The following is a 19,278-nucleotide window of genomic DNA, read 5'->3' on the forward strand; positions in this document are numbered from 1 at the left end:
GTTTAGCCCCTATTAGGAGTTTTCGGAGTGCGTTAAAAAATTCTAAGTCCAAATTTCAGAGTTTTAAGGGCATAAAATTCTCAAAAGATGTTGTAAGATAAAATTGATTACATATTCTTTCTCGTCTCATTGAGACGAAGAAAATGATGTAAAACACATGAGGATAGCTCTACAATTAAAAATTTCATCCCCAAAAAGGAATTATTTCAAAGTGGAAATTAGGGTCAGATGAAACTCCCAAAAATGAACAAGGTTTTCAGGGTCCAAATTTTTATTTCTCATCCTATCTAAGGGTTCTTTATATCATTTTCTTCGTCTTTTCAAGACGAGAAAGAATATGTAATCAGATTTTTTGTAGGATACATAATAAAAATTTCAGCCCCTAAACTTCTTTGAATTTGGACTTAGAAAATTTTCAGTGCGCTATTTAAAGTGCTTTTAGGGGCTGTTTTCTTTAATTTTCAAGCAATATAGACATACTTTATATCATTATCTTCATCTCACAGAGCAGAAAACAGTGATACCAAAGATATTATCATATCTTCATTTAAAGAGAGGTTTAGCCCCTATTAGGAGTTTTCGGAGTGCGTTAAAAAATTCTAAGTCCAAATTTCAGAGTTTTAAGGGCATAAAATTCTCAAAAGATGTTGTAAGATAAAATTGATTACATATTCTTTCTCGTCTCATTGAGACGAAGAAAATGATGTAAAACACATGAGGATAGCTCTACAATTAAAAATTTCATCCCCAAAAAGGAATTATTTCAAAGTGGAAATTAGGGTCAGATGAAACTCCCAAAAATGAACAAGGTTTTCAGGGTCCAAATTTTTATTTCTCATCCTATCTAAGGGTTCTTTATATCATTTTCTTCGTCTTTTCAAGACGAGAAAGAATATGTAATCAGATTTTTTGTAGGATACATAATAAAAATTTCAGCCCCTAAACTTCTTTGAATTTGGACTTAGAAAATTTTCAGTGCGCTATTTAAAGTGCTTTTAGGGGCTGTTTTCTTTAATTTTCAAGCAATATAGACATACTTTATATCATTATCTTCATCTCACAGAGCAGAAAACAGTGATACCAAAGATATTATCATATCTTCATTTAAAGAGAGGTTTAGCCCCTATTAGGAGTTTTCGGAGTGCGTTAAAAAATTCTAAGTCCAAATTTCAGAGTTTTAAGGGCATAAAATTCTCAAAAGATGTTGTAAGATAAAATTGATTACATATTCTTTCTCGTCTCATTGAGACGAAGAAAATGATGTAAAACACATGAGGATAGCTCTACAATTAAAAATTTCATCCCCAAAAAGGAATTATTTCAAAGTGGAAATTAGGGTCAGATGAAACTCCCAAAAATGAACAAGGTTTTCAGGGTCCAAATTTTTATTTCTCATCCTATCTAAGGGTTCTTTATATCATTTTCTTCGTCTTTTCAAGACGAGAAAGAATATGTAATCAGATTTTTTGTAGGATACATAATAAAAATTTCAGCCCCTAAACTCCTTTGAATTTGGACTTAGAAAATTTTCAGTGCGCTATTTAAAGTGCTTTTAGGGGCTGTTTTCTTTAATTTTCAAGCAATATAGACATACTTTATATCATTATCTTCATCTCACAGAGCAGAAAACAGTGATACCAAAGATATTATCATATCTTCATTTAAAGAGAGGTTTAGCCCCTATTAGGAGTTTTCGGAGTGCGTTAAAAAATTCTAAGTCCAAATTTCAGAGTTTTAAGGGCATAAAATTCTCAAAAGATGTTGTAAGATAAAATTGATTACATATTCTTTCTCGTCTCATTGAGACGAAGAAAATGATGTAAAACACATGAGGATAGCTCTACAATTAAAAATTTCATCCCCAAAAAGGAATTATTTCAAAGTGGAAATTAGGGTCAGATGAAACTCCCAAAAATGAACAAGGTTTTCAGGGTCCAAATTTTTATTTCTCATCCTATCTAAGGGTTCTTTATATCATTTTCTTCGTCTTTTCAAGACGAGAAAGAATATGTAATCAGATTTTTTGTAGGATACATAATAAAAATTTCAGCCCCTAAACTTCTTTGAATTTGGACTTAGAAAATTTTCAGTGCGCTATTTAAAGTGCTTTTAGGGGCTGTTTTCTTTAATTTTCAAGCAATATAGACATACTTTATATCATTATCTTCATCTCACAGAGCAGAAAACAGTGATACCAAAGATATTATCATATCTTCATTTAAAGAGAGGTTTAGCCCCTATTAGGAGTTTTCGGAGTGCGTTAAAAAATTCTAAGTCCAAATTTCAGAGTTTTAAGGGCATAAAATTCTCAAAAGATGTTGTAAGATAAAATTGATTACATATTCTTTCTCGTCTCATTGAGACGAAGAAAATGATGTAAAACACATGAGGATAGCTCTACAATTAAAAATTTCATCCCCAAAAAGGAATTATTTCAAAGTGGAAATTAGGGTCAGATGAAACTCCCAAAAATGAACAAGGTTTTCAGGGTCCAAATTTTTATTTCTCATCCTATCTAAGGGTTCTTTATATTTATATCATTTTCTTTGTCTTTTCAAGACGAGAAAGAATATGTAATCAGATTTTTTGTAGGATACATAATAAAAATTTCAGCCCCTAAACTTCTTTGAATTTGGACTTAGAAAATTTTCAGTGCGCTATTTAAAGTGCTTTTAGGGGCTGTTTTCTTTAATTTTCAAGCAATATAGACATACTTTATATCATTATCTTCATCTCACAGAGCAGAAAACAGTGATACCAAAGATATTATCATATCTTCATTTAAAGAGAGGTTTAGCCCCTATTAGGAGTTTTCGGAGTGCGTTAAAAAATTCTAAGTCCAAATTTCAGAGTTTTAAGGGCATAAAATTCTCAAAAGATGTTGTAAGATAAAATTGATTACATATTCTTTCTCGTCTCATTGAGACGAAGAAAATGATGTAAAACACATGAGGATAGCTCTACAATTAAAAATTTCATCCCCAAAAAGGAATTATTTCAAAGTGGAAATTAGGGTCAGATGAAACTCCCAAAAATGAACAAGGTTTTCAGGGTCCAAATTTTTATTTCTCATCCTATCTAAGGGTTCTTTATATCATTTTCTTCGTCTTTTCAAGACGAGAAAGAATATGTAATCAGATTTTTTGTAGGATACATAATAAAAATTTCAGCCCCTAAACTTCTTTGAATTTGGACTTAGAAAATTTTCAGTGCGCTATTTAAAGTGCTTTTAGGGGCTGTTTTCTTTAATTTTCAAGCAATATAGACATACTTTATATCATTATCTTCATCTCACAGAGCAGAAAACAGTGATACCAAAGATATTATCATATCTTCATTTAAAGAGAGGTTTAGCCCCTATTAGGAGTTTTCGGAGTGCGTTAAAAAATTCTAAGTCCAAATTTCAGAGTTTTAAGGGCATAAAATTCTCAAAAGATGTTGTAAGATAAAATTGATTACATATTCTTTCTCGTCTCATTGAGACGAAGAAAATGATGTAAAACACATGAGGATAGCTCTACAATTAAAAATTTCATCCCCAAAAAGGAATTATTTCAAAGTGGAAATTAGGGTCAGATGAAACTCCCAAAAATGAACAAGGTTTTCAGGGTCCAAATTTTTATTTCTCATCCTATCTAAGGGTTCTTTATATCATTTTCTTCGTCTTTTCAAGACGAGAAAGAATATGTAATCAGATTTTTTGTAGGATACATAATAAAAATTTCAGCCCCTAAACTTCTTTGAATTTGGACTTAGAAAATTTTCAGTGCGCTATTTAAAGTGCTTTTAGGGGCTGTTTTCTTTAATTTTCAAGCAATATAGACATACTTTATATCATTATCTTCATCTCACAGAGCAGAAAACAGTGATACCAAAGATATTATCATATCTTCATTTAAAGAGAGGTTTAGCCCCTATTAGGAGTTTTCGGAGTGCGTTAAAAAATTCTAAGTCCAAATTTCAGAGTTTTAAGGGCATAAAATTCTCAAAAGATGTTGTAAGATAAAATTGATTACATATTCTTTCTCGTCTCATTGAGACGAAGAAAATGATGTAAAACACATGAGGATAGCTCTACAATTAAAAATTTCATCCCCAAAAAGGAATTATTTCAAAGTGGAAATTAGGGTCAGATGAAACTCCCAAAAATGAACAAGGTTTTCAGGGTCCAAATTTTTATTTCTCATCCTATCTAAGGGTTCTTTATATCATTTTCTTCGTCTTTTGGAGACGAGAAAGAATATGTAATCAGATTTTTTGTAGGATACATAATAAAAATTTCAGCCCCTAAACTCCTTTGAATTGGGACTTAGAAAAATTTCGAAGTCCAAAATAATATTAATAAGGTTGTAAATTAATATTTTCTATTCTACAATTCATTTGATTATATATTCTTTTTTGTCTCAATGAGAGGAAAAAAATGATATAAAAAACTTTAACCTAGCTCAATAAATAAAAGATTTATACCCTTATGAGTATGTTTTTCACATGCGTCGACAATTTCAAAGTCCAAAAATACAGTAAATTAGCTCATAGAATTTTTATTTTTTAAGTTACAATGAATCTGATTAGATGTAATTCTTTGTCTCACTGAGACGAAGAAAATGATATTAAAAAGTTTTACCTAGCTCTATAAATAAAAGATTTATACCCGTATGAGTATGTTTTTTACACGCGTCGAAGATTTCTAAGTCCAAATAACACTATTTAGGTTATAAAATTTTTATTTTTTAAGTTACAATAAATCTGATTAGATATAATTCTTTGTCTCACTGAGACAAAGAAAATGATATAAAAAAGTTTTACCTAGCTCTATAAATAAAAAATTTATACCCTTATGAGTATGTTTTTCACACGCGTGAAAAATTTCTAAGTCCAAAATTACATTAAATAAGCCCATAAAATTTTTATTTTTTAAGTTACAATAAATCTGATTAGATATAATTCTTTGTCTCACTGAGACGAAGAAAATGATATTAAAAAGTTTTACCTAGCTCTATAAATAAAAGATTTATACCCGTATGAGTATGTTTTTTACACGCGTCGAAGATTTCTAAGTCCAAATAACACTATTTAGGTTATAAAATTTTTATTTTTTAAGTTACAATTAATCTGATTACATATTCTTTTTTGTCTTAACGAGACGAAGAAAATGATATAAAGAATTTGGTTGTAGGTCAATAAATAATATATTTTTAGCATAGTGGGTATTGAATACCCATCTTTAAGTGGGTATTGAATACCCACTTTTAAGATTGACCTTAATTTTAAAGGTTTTTTGGAGGTAACTTTTTTATTTTTCAAGATAAAATAAATCTGATTAGATATAATTCTTTGTCTCAATGAGACGAAGAAAATGATATAAAAAAGTTTTACCTAGCTCTATAAATAAAAAATTTATACCCTTATGAGTATGTTTTTCAAACGCGTGAAAAATTTCTAAGTCCAAAATTACATTAAATAAGTCCATAAAATTTTTATTTTTTAAGTTACAATAAATCTGATTAGATATAATTCTTTGTCTCACTGAGACAAAGAAAATGATATAAAAAACTTTTACCTAGCTCTATAAATAAAAGATTTATAGTCGAAAAACCTGTATTTTTCACTCGGCGTACGAAAATTCCGGACTTTCATACCCGACTTCCGGACGAACCGGATGTCCCACCGGAAAAAAAATTATATATCTGTAATCTACTCGTCAATACGAATCTAATGACACCTCACACATTACGAAATAACGACTTTGAAAATTCCCGGATTTTCACTCTGGACCCCCCTCCCGTCCGGAGGGGTGGGGACAGAGTTTCCGAAAGTACCCCAAAATGTTCCCCTGGTGGAGTACTACTGCCCCCCACCCCGAGTTGCCACCTGGGACCCCCCTAACCCGGTCAAAATAGGCGGTGGGCACTCAGTACCCACTTGAAAAAAAGTGGGTACTGTGTGCCCACCCAAAGTGGGTACTGTAAAGTACCCACTTTCGCAAAAGGTCTGAAATTGCCGTAACTTTTACATTTTTCGATGTAATGCTTTGATATTTAGAATATATAGACATATTATAAATGTAGATAAGATGACATTGTCAACATGCCATTTTGCGCGCACATGCTTGCAACAGCGCGCACGTGCAACACGTGAAATGACCAATATATTGGATATAGCCGTAACTTTTCTATTTTTGGATGAAATCTTTTGAAATTTATAATTTAAGGATATATTAGTAGCGTAGACAAGATGACATGGTCAAAATAGCAAGACCTCAAGTGCATGCACGTGCACTTCGCTCTGATTGGCTGAAACTAAAGTCTCTATATCTTTCTTGTTTTTCGACGAAATCCTATGAAATTTTGAACAAAGCAATGCATTGAGATATCCTACAACATGATATATAGCAATTATCATGAAAACACGTGCATGCACGTGTGCTGCAATCTGATTGGCTTAAAATTTAAAGAGCTATAACTCCCTTGGTTTTCAACCAAACAGGATGGAATTTGGAACATAGATAGATATAATGAACTTCTAAAAGAAGGTATGGTCACTATGCACATGCATACACGTTCGTGTACGTGCGCTGTAATCTGATTGGCTGAAACTTTAAACAGCTATAACTCCCTTGGTTCTCAACCAAACGGGGTGGGATTTAGAACATAGATAGATGTAATGGACTTCTACAAGAAGGTATGGTCACCATGCTCATGTATGCACGTGCGTGCACGTGAAATGAGTAAAATCAAAAATACACCTGAATGAGCGTATTTTTTTAATACTTTTGGATTAAATACTTTAATATTTAGTATATAAAAAATGTATAGACAAGATGATATGGTCATTATGCACATGCATTCACATGCGCACCCATGCAAATGCATAGATTTTGTCCTATTTAATGAAGCTTACAGGTAATATGGCACCAAAGGGGGATTGGGGAGCGTTTGGGGAACATCTTTAACGGTCCCCGTTACAATTAGCACTAGTTGTTTTTACTTTTTCTGAATTTTCTTTTTTGTTCTCCGGTACTTTTTTGTCCGCGAGTGTTCTCGAAAACTACTCATCCGATCTAGGTGAAACCTTTTTAGGGTCACTAGGTATGTTATGTAGATGTGCGGAACGAAGGTCATTTTGCGCGCACGTGCGTGCGTGTGCGCACACGTGTAACATGTGAAATGACCAATATAATAGATATAGCCGTAACTTTTTAAATTTTGGGTGAAATACTTTGAAACTCATAATAAATAGATATTTTAGTAGTATAGACATGACGACATGGTCAAAATAGCAAGATCTCACGCGCATGCACGTGCGCTTCGCTCCGATTGGCTGAAACTAAAAGTCTAAATATCTTTTTTTTGTTTTCTGACAAAATCCTTTGAAATTTTGAACATAGTCATACATTATGAAGATCTACAGCATGGTATATAAGAATAATCATGAACGCACGCACATGCACGTGTGCTGCAATCTGATTGGCTAAAACTTTAAATGCCTACAACTTTCTTGGTTCTCAATAATACAGGGTGAAATTTCGAATATGAATAGATATAATGAATGCCTACATTATACTACTATCAAAAGTAAATGCAAGGACGTGCATGCACATGCGCCCGCACACAATGCATTAAACGGCAGTATACTTGAGTTTTTGATGTTCATGCAGAATTAAGAACTTCTAAATGTCAAGACATGTAACATACTGAAGCATGCAGATCTTTTGACCCTTGACCTTGAAACTGAGGTCAAGGTCACTGGTAAACTGAATAAAATGTTGATATTAGCTATTTACCAAAATCACCTTGACCTATGAACTTGAAATCGACCTTAACCTTTGTCCTTGACCCAAGGGTAAAGAGAAACATGAAGTACATGTACATGTATCTAGAAACACCTTTCAGAGTTTATTTCGGTTGGCAGGATAGAAGTTAAAGAGGTGGTGGTTTTTAATGACCTTGACCTTTCATCCAAATGTCACAATCAATCTTAAGTTCTTGGAATAAGATACAAGATTCAACTCTAACGTTAAATAGGTTAAGAATAAAAATAACCCCCCCCCCGCAACAACCAAACAAATCAAATTAATGGCAACGTAGAGAATCGCTGTTAAACTCAAATAACATATCGGAACCACATAAAATTTCAGGAAAACTGCAGAAAAGAGCTCGAGGAAAGTGTATTAAAATATTTGATTTGAGTTTCCAATGTATATAGAAATTATTAATTAATGCGGAAAAAAATTACAAATCCTGTCGTGTTTAAAATTAAAGTGCAGATGATCAAAGTTGGTATAAGCCTTTTATAGTCCATTTATTCAGAAGTCGTTAATAGCATCCAATTCTACTGATTTGAAATAATATTTTAATACCAAGCATCCTTTGTTTATTTTACCTCTAAAATTTATTTGAATTTTTTTTTTAGAATTACGCAATCCCCGGAAATAGCGATTTTCGGTTTATTAAAAATCAATATACATGTACGCTCCTTCGTAAAATAATCAGGTATTTGCATTCATGAAAAAAATATTAATAAGAAGGTGTTAAACAATATTGGTCACATTAGCTGACACGAATGTCTTTTTAAACATCTCTTGTAAACCCCAGAAAGTAGCCCCCTATGCATTGGAAAAAATGAATAGTTCCGGTCAAAAACCTCTATATATTTATTTACAAAGTATATAAAATTTACTAGGCACAGGTACCAGAGTTGTCAAAATGGCCTGAGAGGAAATATAAAAAAAAATTCTGAACAGAAAGGAAAATCCCGTTTCCATGTATGGAACTACTATTGAATAAGTTCATTTTGATTGGTTAGCTATCAGCGTGATACCCTTAGTTGACTTTAACCCGGGTTATTAACCCTGCGTTGTCGTCGGAATAAAACCAACTTTGAGCCCGAGGTTAAAATAAGTAGAGAAATAAAATGTGAATCGATATATTAAAAAATGATATATGCTTGAAAAATGGTAACTTTATATTTGTTATTTTTTGCTTTGATTCGCGGGATAGAAAGATATGTTAATCGCTTAACCAACATGCCATAATCATCTTGCATATGCATGTACATGTACGTGTGCACGCATAAAAACGTTAAACGATATATAGTTGATATCATTGTAACTTATCTATTCTTAAATGAAATCCTTGGATACTTAACATATTTAATGGTCTTAGAGGAATAAGGCACGAAAAGGGACATGGGGAGCGTTTGGGGAACATCTATAACGGTCCCCGTTACAATTAGCACTAGTTGTTTTTGTTTCTCTTTTTCCTTTGTTCTAATGACTTTTTAACTTTTTCCTTTGTCCTGAGGAAGGGACAGGGCGTCCCAAAAATTTAACAATTTTTATTGTTCGTGTCGTTGGTCATTTTTAGTGCTTTATATATATATATATATATATATATATATATATATATATATATATATATATATATATATATATATATATATATATATATCGGTGTATTCTTAAGTAAAATATGGATCCCGCACAGTGGCTCTATCCTACCCCAGGGGTCATGATTTGAACAAACTTGAATCTGCACTTTATATGTAACAAAGTTATTTTAGAAGTGTAAACTTAAAGTCTAGTAGTTCCTGAAAAGAGGATTATCAAAACATGCTACCAAATTTTCATTTTTTGGAATTTACTTTCCTTGAATGAGAGTGTGGCCCTTCATTTGAAAAAAAAGAATCCACTTGACAAAAGAATTCTTCGTGACAATTTTTGTTGAAAAGACCTTGTGGTTCAGAAGTATCGAAAATGTGAAAAATTTACAGACTGGTGGATGGGCGGACAGACAGACGGACTACAGACTAAATATGATCAGGAAAGCTCACTTGATCCTTCAACTGAGGTGACCTAACAAGGTCATCAGACTTAATTATTTGGGGGAGGGCACACATCCATAAAGTAGCTTTGTTTTCACTAGATAATTTTATAGTGCTAAATTTTTAAAGGAAGGTGTGGCTCACTTGTCCCCATTTTAGGTTCATACAATTATGAATTTCACATGTCATTCTAAACTATTCATTCCTAATATGCCTTGCCCGACATTGACTCTAGATATTTCAATTTTTCCGAAATGCGTTCCCAGAATCTCGTCGTCAGAGTAAAGTTTGCTTTTTACGAAGCTTGCTCAACTCTTCACCATTACATCGTTTCTTACTCGCAAGATTTATAGCCTACATTTCAATCATAGGTAATGGGTTTGCCATAGTTAGAGGCAGAATATTTATCTTGAAAGTCTTATATAAATATTGGAAAAGTATTTTGTTTATTTCTTGGCTTTAAGGTTAGGAAGAGATTAAAGCTGACATGAATTCTTAAAAACGCAACTTTTTCATCCATGTACGACTTGTTTCATACCAAGCCGTATTCCGCCGTATTTCTTTCAGAAACCTTGTCTTATTATAACGACATATACCCCAATGCCCTCGTTACACTTGAATGATTTTTTGGCTTGGCTATCGACTTGTGCACATCTCCGATGATAAAACATTTGACTTTGAGAACACATGGGTTGATCAAGACATTACTAAGAACATAATAATCATATTTTTGAATAATTATTGATTTGAATCAAATGTAATTATAAAAAGAAAGAAAATGCAAGTTTGAAAGAAAGATTCAGCTGCACGAGAACGTATTTTTACAGTGCGCCAATTTATGATGAATAAACTTGAAATAGAAAGCAGTAAACCCCGTAAACACACTTTGAAATTATTATCATTTGAATGGAACAAAATAACCAGCGTCTTTGATTTGCAGGTCTTATGCAGTTGATGCATGTCGAGAAAACGCGTCGAACGCTGTAAACGTACCCATACCTGGTAATAAGATCACTTCATCGGTTCGAAGATGTGCACAAGTCAAGTGATATACACCCTGAATTCCATTTATTGAAATGTGCATCACAAAAAAGAAATAAACTCCACAAAAACTCAAAAAGTAAACACACTGTTACTACTCCGTACAGTTTAGCACATCGATACACTTAGTCTGTGCTGATCAGATTTTGGTCAGGGAAAATATCACAAGTAGAAAAGAGAGGTTATTTGGTATTTGCGCGGCTGAAAGTGGGGGGGGGGCGGCTAAAGTATAATAATAAAGGCTTTATAAGGTATGACTGAAAATTGTCTATCTAGTTCTAATAAACATTCTATATATGGTCTGCAGTTGTTTTGCATCGCAAAATTAATTTATCAATAACAACTGATTATTTTAGTACCAATCTCAAATCTAAACCAATTCATTTGATATACGGTAATTATTTAGTTCAAGACTTAAAAGCATTTAACCAGAACACAAAATTTTATGTGTACATCTGTACGTTATTTAACACACGCGAAAAAAAAACATCCCCTGTTTAGATTGACATTTAGGCATTTGTATTTTAAAGGGGGAGAGAGAGAGAGAGAAAGAATTGACATGAACGTTAGCTAAATATTCTTGGAAGACAGACATTTCTGCCAAATCCTTTTTTGAGATTTTTTATTGTCTCACAAAGTATGTACATTTTTGCGGAATGTGGCTGTTTTATTATTATTACAAGAAGTCTTTCGAGGTGTCTGTATCCCTATCTGACAGTCTAGCCTTTTTTTTAAAAATAAAAATAATTTCTGTTGCAATATTCATGATATTTGGGAGATATTTTTAAAAACTAGGGTAGGGATACTTGAAACCGGGTTGAATACAAATAATTTTTAATTACTCTTTTATTCATTGAACTCTCTCTCTCTCCTCTTGTAACCATCCGTAAGCGCAACAACAGATATAAATTCATATATATACATGTACATTTGGTGCTGTACCATTTATTAGATCTTGGGACAGACCGAGGATTTTTTTCAGGCGGGGATGTCGAAAGTCGAAACTTGTCAGTTCAAAAATTGAAAAAACAATTTACTTTTGACAAAAAAAAAAAAAAAAAAAAAAAAAAAACGCCGAAATTGAAAGGGAAATATTCGTGAAATCTACATCATGGGAATTGGAACATTAGGAACTTTCTCAAATACCTTCTAAAAAAGGTATAATAAGCTAATTTTTGGTAGAATGTGGAACTCTCATCGGCAGTTGCTTTCCCTTCCTTTATGCTTCGACTATTGATATTTTATGTCAAGAAACATAATTCACATTCTATTCCAGGGGTGGATCCAGCCAGTTTTAGAAAGGGGGGCATTCCAGGTCGGTGTCCCCAGCACTCAGAAGCAGATCCAGAATTTTTTTCCAGGGGAGGGGGGGTCCACCTCAGTCCAGAAAAATTCGAACCCAGAAATTTCTAGACAAGCAAAAACAAAAAAACCTGTAAACGCCCAAACTTTAAAAACCTATTTCGTTGGGGGGGGGGGGGGGGGGGGGGGGGGTAGCCAATGACTTCTAATTCTTCAAACCTTAGACTTTTCATACCAATTTAACACAAATTCGCGTTTACCAGGGAGTCTGCGTTTTCCGAGGGGGGCCCAACGTAACTTTTTTCTTGCTTTAGTATATCACTTTAGATAAGATTTATTAATACCAATTTGGGGCCCATCAGGGCATACAAGTAATAAGAAAAAATATACAAGAAGAAATTCAAAATTGATAGTAGCAACTAACAAAAGATAAATGATGATACAGCAGTTGGGATATCACACTTGCTGCAAAAAGTAGATTGCGCATGGCACTCATGCATATCACACACGGCCACTTCAAATTATATAAGGGGGACCTCCAAAATCAGTTGACAAGGAAAAAACAAAACAAAAAAAAAACAAACACAAACAAAACAAAACCAAAAAAAACCTATGCACCACACTCTAAAATCCTTTTTTGAAATTATGGCACTCATGCATAGAATCACACCACGGCCACTTCAAATTATATTGAAGGGGGACCTCCAAAATCAGTTGACAAGGAAAAAACAAAACAAAACAAAACAAACACAAACAAAACAAAACCAAAAAAAACCTATGCACCACACTCTAAAATCCTTTTTTGGTAGGGGATAGAGGGGGCTTCCTGTAACTTTTCTGTACGCTTGAATCTGCGTATTTTCCGGCAACAAAAATGTGGAGGGAGATTCCAAATCAAAATATTATTTAAAAGTGCAGCAAAAGATTATCCCAGAAAAAGTGAGCCCCCCCCCCCCCCCCACCTCCATCTTCACACTACGGGAACATTTTAAACCTTTATCTTCAAAAATCGAAATATTTCATGCATACATGTACTTCTAAAAGTTAGTACTTCTGAAGATGGTATACCTAAAGTTCGCTGGAATCTTCCTTGCATGTTACTTGTGGGTGGTCGGAGCCCTTAGCCAGGGTTACCAAGACAAGATAGAATTTGTCCCCATTGAAATTTAAAAGAACTCGGAGAAGAGTTTCATTACATACTAAAGTGCAGCCCGCTACTGCAATGCTTAACAGAAAAAAAGCATAAAATTTCAGAATGTAATTAATTTTGAACACATTATGAATAACAATAAACACTGTTTTCTGAGAAAATTGTGCTCGTTTATAAAGAAAAAAAATAAAATATGTCCCCGGCCTAAATTCCCATACTTCACATTTATAGCAATCTACAATATTTTTGTTTAGTTTCTATTCACACATGCTTTATAGATCTGCAGTTATGTATAAAATCACCTATATATTTTTATGATCTCTGTATACTGTTGTTAAATGGTGAAGAGATTCAAATAAATGATTGAAAAATGAATGAAGGTACACGGAGGAAAGCAAATCCGCGAAAATCTACAGATCTAGCGAAAGAAAAGACAGAGATTTTTTTGATTTCTTCAAATTATTAGACGTATAAATATCTATATTCTATATTACAGAAAAAACATTCTCTCTCTCTCTCTCCCTCCCTCTCTCTCTCTCTCTCTCTCTCTCTCTCTCTCTCTCTCTCTCTCTCTCTCTCTGCATGTGTGTACAAAAAAGGGTGTTCCAATCCCTGGAACCCCACCCCACCTCTGGATCCGCCAATGAATTATATTTTGAGATTCATATACCACATAAACGTTTATTGTGTATAAAATTATAAAATAAGTTTAAATCAAGTTATATTAGGTTTATATTTTAAGAAATAAAGCCAATACACAGTATTTATAATGAAAATATTTGATCGTAATGAAATCCAATCTTTTTCTGAGAGCGTTATGCATTTTTTATTACCACCCCCCCCCCCTTCACGGGAGAATCTCGTCAAAGGATGAATGATTCGTTATGTTGCATGCTATAAAATAAATTTAATGTAGTTAACCCATGTTTATAAATTTTGTTCTCATTTACATATACAGATAAGAGTTGAAAAAAAAAAATTGCATTTTTTCAATCAACCAAAATACCAGTAAGCTTTCCACCTTTGAAATTTCCCCTGACCAAATAGACTGATCGTCGTGGACCACGTGTGTCCAGGTGCTGTGTGGTGACAATTTTTTATTTTAGCAAAGGATTACATGACTTCTGAGACGCATATTTCAATAAAAGTAAAATAGGATATTTCTTTCGACATGTGCACATCCCTGTAACGATAGCAGTATTCATACAGGTAAATATCTTTATCACTGGCTGCGTTCGATGCGTATTCTCGACCTGCATGCATGCATATGCAAACGGTTTTTGCTGTTTTCCGTATTATTTTATCTAACTTGCAGCAAATGCATTCTAAAATAATTTACTTCTCAGTATAATTATAGTTTTTGTTGGATTTTAACTTTTAAAACATGTATTTGGTCAGTTTATGGATTTATGACAACTATGCTCTCGGAGATGTGTACATGTCGACAGCCACGTTAGAAAATCACCCAAGTGAAACAAATGAACCAGGCTTTATATAACAGGTACAGGTGACCAAAAATTTTCAAGTAATATGGCGGAATCGAAGAAATATGGCGGACAAAGGCGTACAGGAATGTAGTAAGTCGTACAAAGATGAAAATGATGCCTTTTTAAGAGTTCATGTCAGCTTTAAGATAAGTTCATAATTTAATTTCCTATTTTAAGGAGATCTTTCAATCTTTCAATTAATCTTAAAATATCAAACTAGCTGCAATTTAAAATAGCTGGTTATGAATAATCTGCAGAGCTCGCAAACTATATATGATCAAAAAAGCTACAATGTTCAGAGAAAAAACAATTTTTTGGGGTTATAGAAAATGGGCATAACTTTCATCATGATAGTTAATGATGGAAGATAATGTGAAAAATGTTTGCTGAACGTTGGAAAACAAGGGAATACAGCGCAGTTTAAATAAGTACAGTTAAAAAACGGTATCTTACATGTAAAATCAAATAACATTGACTACCCAGGGTATGTTGACGTTCGTGACAGTATTACATGGATGAATGATTTGAAAATACTTGGAATTGCAAAGATGATTTACTAAATGTTAATTTGATTGCTCATTTTGCTCAGATCTCTTTCTCATGCAGATTATTAATGAATAATGATTAAATCAGCACGCGTATATATATGACATAAATGAATCTTATACACTCAGTTTAGAATTGAACTTTGGCATCTTGAACACTGAGTGATATCTTGAACACATTGAGATATCAAAGTCATTTTGAAGTCCCTTGAACGAAAATTTTTTCCCCTGATATCTTACCCTAAATCTCTTGATCCCTTTGAAATCTCAGTTTTTCAGCACTCCCATAAGCTTTTCAAGATAAGAAGTCTGGCTTTATTTCATTGATTCAATTAAATTATGATGAATTATAAATAGATCAATCATACACTTTTATTTTGATGCATTAACATTTTATATTTTTCAGGCCATATAACAGATGGTTTCTGAATTCATGAAGATTAGGATTATACAGTACATTTCTTCTCTTACGAGGGACGTTCAATAAATAAATGTCATTAGCTCGATGACATACAACATAGAAGTCATATGACATTAAGCTTGACTTTCACTCATTATTGAATCTTTGATGAATTGATAACAGTTTATGTGACCACTTTTTATAGCATTATTTCATTGAAAACAAGGGCTATTCGAGACACTGTATTAAAAATAAATGGTCAAGATTCAGTAAACTAGAGTAAATTAAACGCTTCATTAAAGTACTGAAAAACTTGTTTATATCCAAAAAATATATAAACTGGAATATGTGAAATTTACAGCAACCTATGTCTGTTCTATAGACACGTGAAAAAGTAGATTTCAATAAACAAAAATTATATAATGGGCATCATAAATGGGTACCGTCGTTGACAACAATGACTTACAACAACTGATGTAAATTTGCAAAAATAAAACAAATTATCATTGATTATTTTTTATTGACTTTAAGACACATAGTAAAATTGATAAAAATCATTTTAGGGGTAGTTCACACTGTTTTAAAGAAACATTTGATGGTAAAAAAAAGTTTAATACTCAAAGATCACCCTATATTTTGAAAAATGAGTGAAAACGACAGCGTGTAGTAATATCTAGACAATTATTCTTAAAAAATCAAAAATTGTACTTTTCCACGTTTGTCTGAAATTAATACAGATAATGAAACTTGAATCCATTTTACTTTAAACCCTCAAAATAAATTTACAATAATATGCACTTGACAAACCTGCAAAGGCCTAAGAAGAGCAAAGAATTGCAAGCTTTTAAGGGCACAAAATCAGTTTTATATGCTATTTTCTAAAATATTAGCGGTCCTGTTGTTCAAATTCATATTTTGGGAGGAAGTTCAATTTCTGGAGGAGTATAGAAAACATTTTTTTTCGGCAAAACAATTGAAAGATTTATGAGAGGAAGGAAACAGAATAAGGAATCCACTACATCTAATTTCTTTATGACAGCGTCCAAACCCAAAGGTCATGAAGAGTAAAGAAGTTTGGGGGACAAACAGAAAGTTAATGTTTGTCACACCAACGAAATTTGCCAGATCTATCAACCTTTGACTTGTTTCATTTCCCAAACTTAGAAAAACATCTGTATAAGAAAAAAAACCAAGTCAGAAAATCATAGGATCTGCAATATTCCAGTATGCAAAGGTCATACTTCAAAATGTGTTCTAAAAACAATTAGAAATTGAATGAAAATGTTACAGACATGTGTTTTAATTAAAAGAGAATAATTTAGTTAAATCATTTAACGACGTAGTAGACTATGTTCCCTTGGAGGAAGTTGAAGTTCCGGAAGCAAATATTCTGCTTGTAGGACAAGTTGGTGCTGGGAAATCAAGTTTGCTGAATACTTTCAATTCCATATTTAAAGGAGAAGTGACGTCACGGACCTGGACAGGAAGTTCTGAACACAGTCTCACGGCAAGTGTAAAACGCTTTAAATTGTCCCTCTCGAGTTCTGTCGATTGATGCAAAAAAGAAGATACAAACATTATTTGTATATCGTAAAATCTGTAATTTAAATGAAATTTACTTCATTATATACAAATAGAAATTCATTTCATCGTATGTGAAATGTTTTCAATAAATAAATATAGCATATTCTTGTATTTTTAAAGGGTTTTCTAATAATGTGCTTGAAGAGTATTGAAAAGTACCTTTAAATTGTTTCAGCTCAACAAATTTCGTATCAGGCACCTCCCACAAAGAAGTTTTTAAACTTCAGATTGTGCGACATGCGAGGACTAGAAGAGAACTTATGTATAAAATATGAAGACATGGCTTTCGTCATGGAAGGAAATCTACCAAACAACTACAAGGTTTGTTTGGTGAATTATCAAGAGTATTTTTTTTATTATTCTAAAGGAAAAATATATCATGTAAGTGTAATTATAATGAAAACAAGATGTGTTTGAGAAACACTATGCACCTGGCGGCATCAAAATTTTTAAAAAGCTCTAGTTTTGGCATATATGTCACAGTAAAGGTTACAAGGCCATTGACCTTGATGTCATTTGAACGAACTTGATTAGTAAAGTATGGATACTAAATATGAAGTCTGTATCTCTTATAGTTTAAAAGGTATGGCAAAGGTACGAAAAAACTATTTTTAGCATACAGGTCACAGTCAAGGTCACAAAGTCATTGATCTTGGTGTCATTTGACAAAGATTAATTAGTTAGATTTGCATTCCAAATAAAAAGTCTCTATCGTTCATGGTTCAAAAGTTATGGCAAAGGTTAAAGATGGCAGATAAAAAGCTGCGTTTAGCATATAGGTCACAATCAAGGTCACAAGGCCATTGACCTTGGTGTCATTTTAAAGAGCTTAATTGGTGAGGTATGCAAACCAAATATGAAGTCTCTTATCTTTCATGGTTCAAACGTTATGGCGAAGGTTAACGTTGCAAACAAAGAAACAAACAGACAAACAGGACAAAAACAATATACGCCCCGGATCTATCAATTCGGGCGCATAAAAAGACTAAGTATGTTCTTGTACATTCTTATACTACGATACATTTTAAAGGGGTATGGACACAGTTTCAGCTAAAATTTCAAAATTTATTTTTTCCATTTTTACAAATATTTAACTAGGGTCTTTCTAATAATTATCAAAAATTTAAACGTCAGTTGTCCAGATACAAGACAGATTTAGAGCTCCAAACCTCTGTTATGTAGACAAGGTATTTGTCATGATTTGTTTACACAGGTTATTATACTAATATAAGTCCGTTCAAAGTAGATAATTTCAAATAAAATTTAATTTTAAATGCAATTTTAAAAACAGTTTGACAATTACTATTGATTTGCTGAATTTCATTTTGTTATAAATATGATATTTTCTATATGTAAACAAAAACAAGGCACGAGACTTGTTCACATTATGAACTTTAAGTTCTGTTTCTTGTTTGTTAATCAACAAATGATGTTCAAATTTTTGCAAATCAATATATGATGCCTTAAGTATGAATTATAAACATTAAAATTGGTTTAAAAAATTTAGTTGAAACTCTGTCCATGCCCCTTTAAATACATTTATTAGTAATGTTCATTCGATTTAGAATGCAATTTTTAAAGTATAAATACATATATTATCTGAATATTTGATATACATGTATAATTACTACTAAATTTCAATGAGAAAGGCTAGGACAATATTTGTACCAATTTATGGTGGATACTTTTTCATTTACATGTACGTTAATGATATATATGTGACTAGCTGTCAATGCTCATTAATGAACATCCAATCTTATTAAGTTTAACCCTGTGGCCCAGGCCTCCTTTGACACCCCTGGCTTTCAGAAGCAGCCAACGCTGAAGGATAAAATACCTGTAGTTGTTTTTGTGGTGGACAGAAGCAATTTGAAGTGATGCCGGAGGGAATTCTAAAGAAGCTCAGGGAGACAAGAAGCATGGCTATAGATAGAGGTAAATATAACA

General features: G+C 32.6%; 1 long non-coding RNA gene across 1 annotated transcript; it reads left to right on the forward strand.

The window, feature by feature from the left end:
• Nucleotides 1-17,094: 17,094 nt before the first annotated feature.
• Nucleotides 17,095-19,278, forward strand: LOC134234106 (uncharacterized). The gene is made up of 3 exons (XR_009985118.1): nucleotides 17,095-17,260; nucleotides 17,507-17,652; nucleotides 19,096-19,278. It is a non-coding gene; the product is annotated as an uncharacterized LOC134234106 (long non-coding RNA).

The sequence above is a fragment of the Saccostrea cucullata genome, unplaced genomic scaffold, assembly GCF_032062105.1.
Source record: "Saccostrea cucullata isolate Sc308-1 unplaced genomic scaffold, CSIRO_AGI_Scuc_v1 ctg3960, whole genome shotgun sequence".
Classification (NCBI taxonomy): domain Eukaryota; kingdom Metazoa; phylum Mollusca; class Bivalvia; order Ostreida; family Ostreidae; genus Saccostrea; species Saccostrea cuccullata.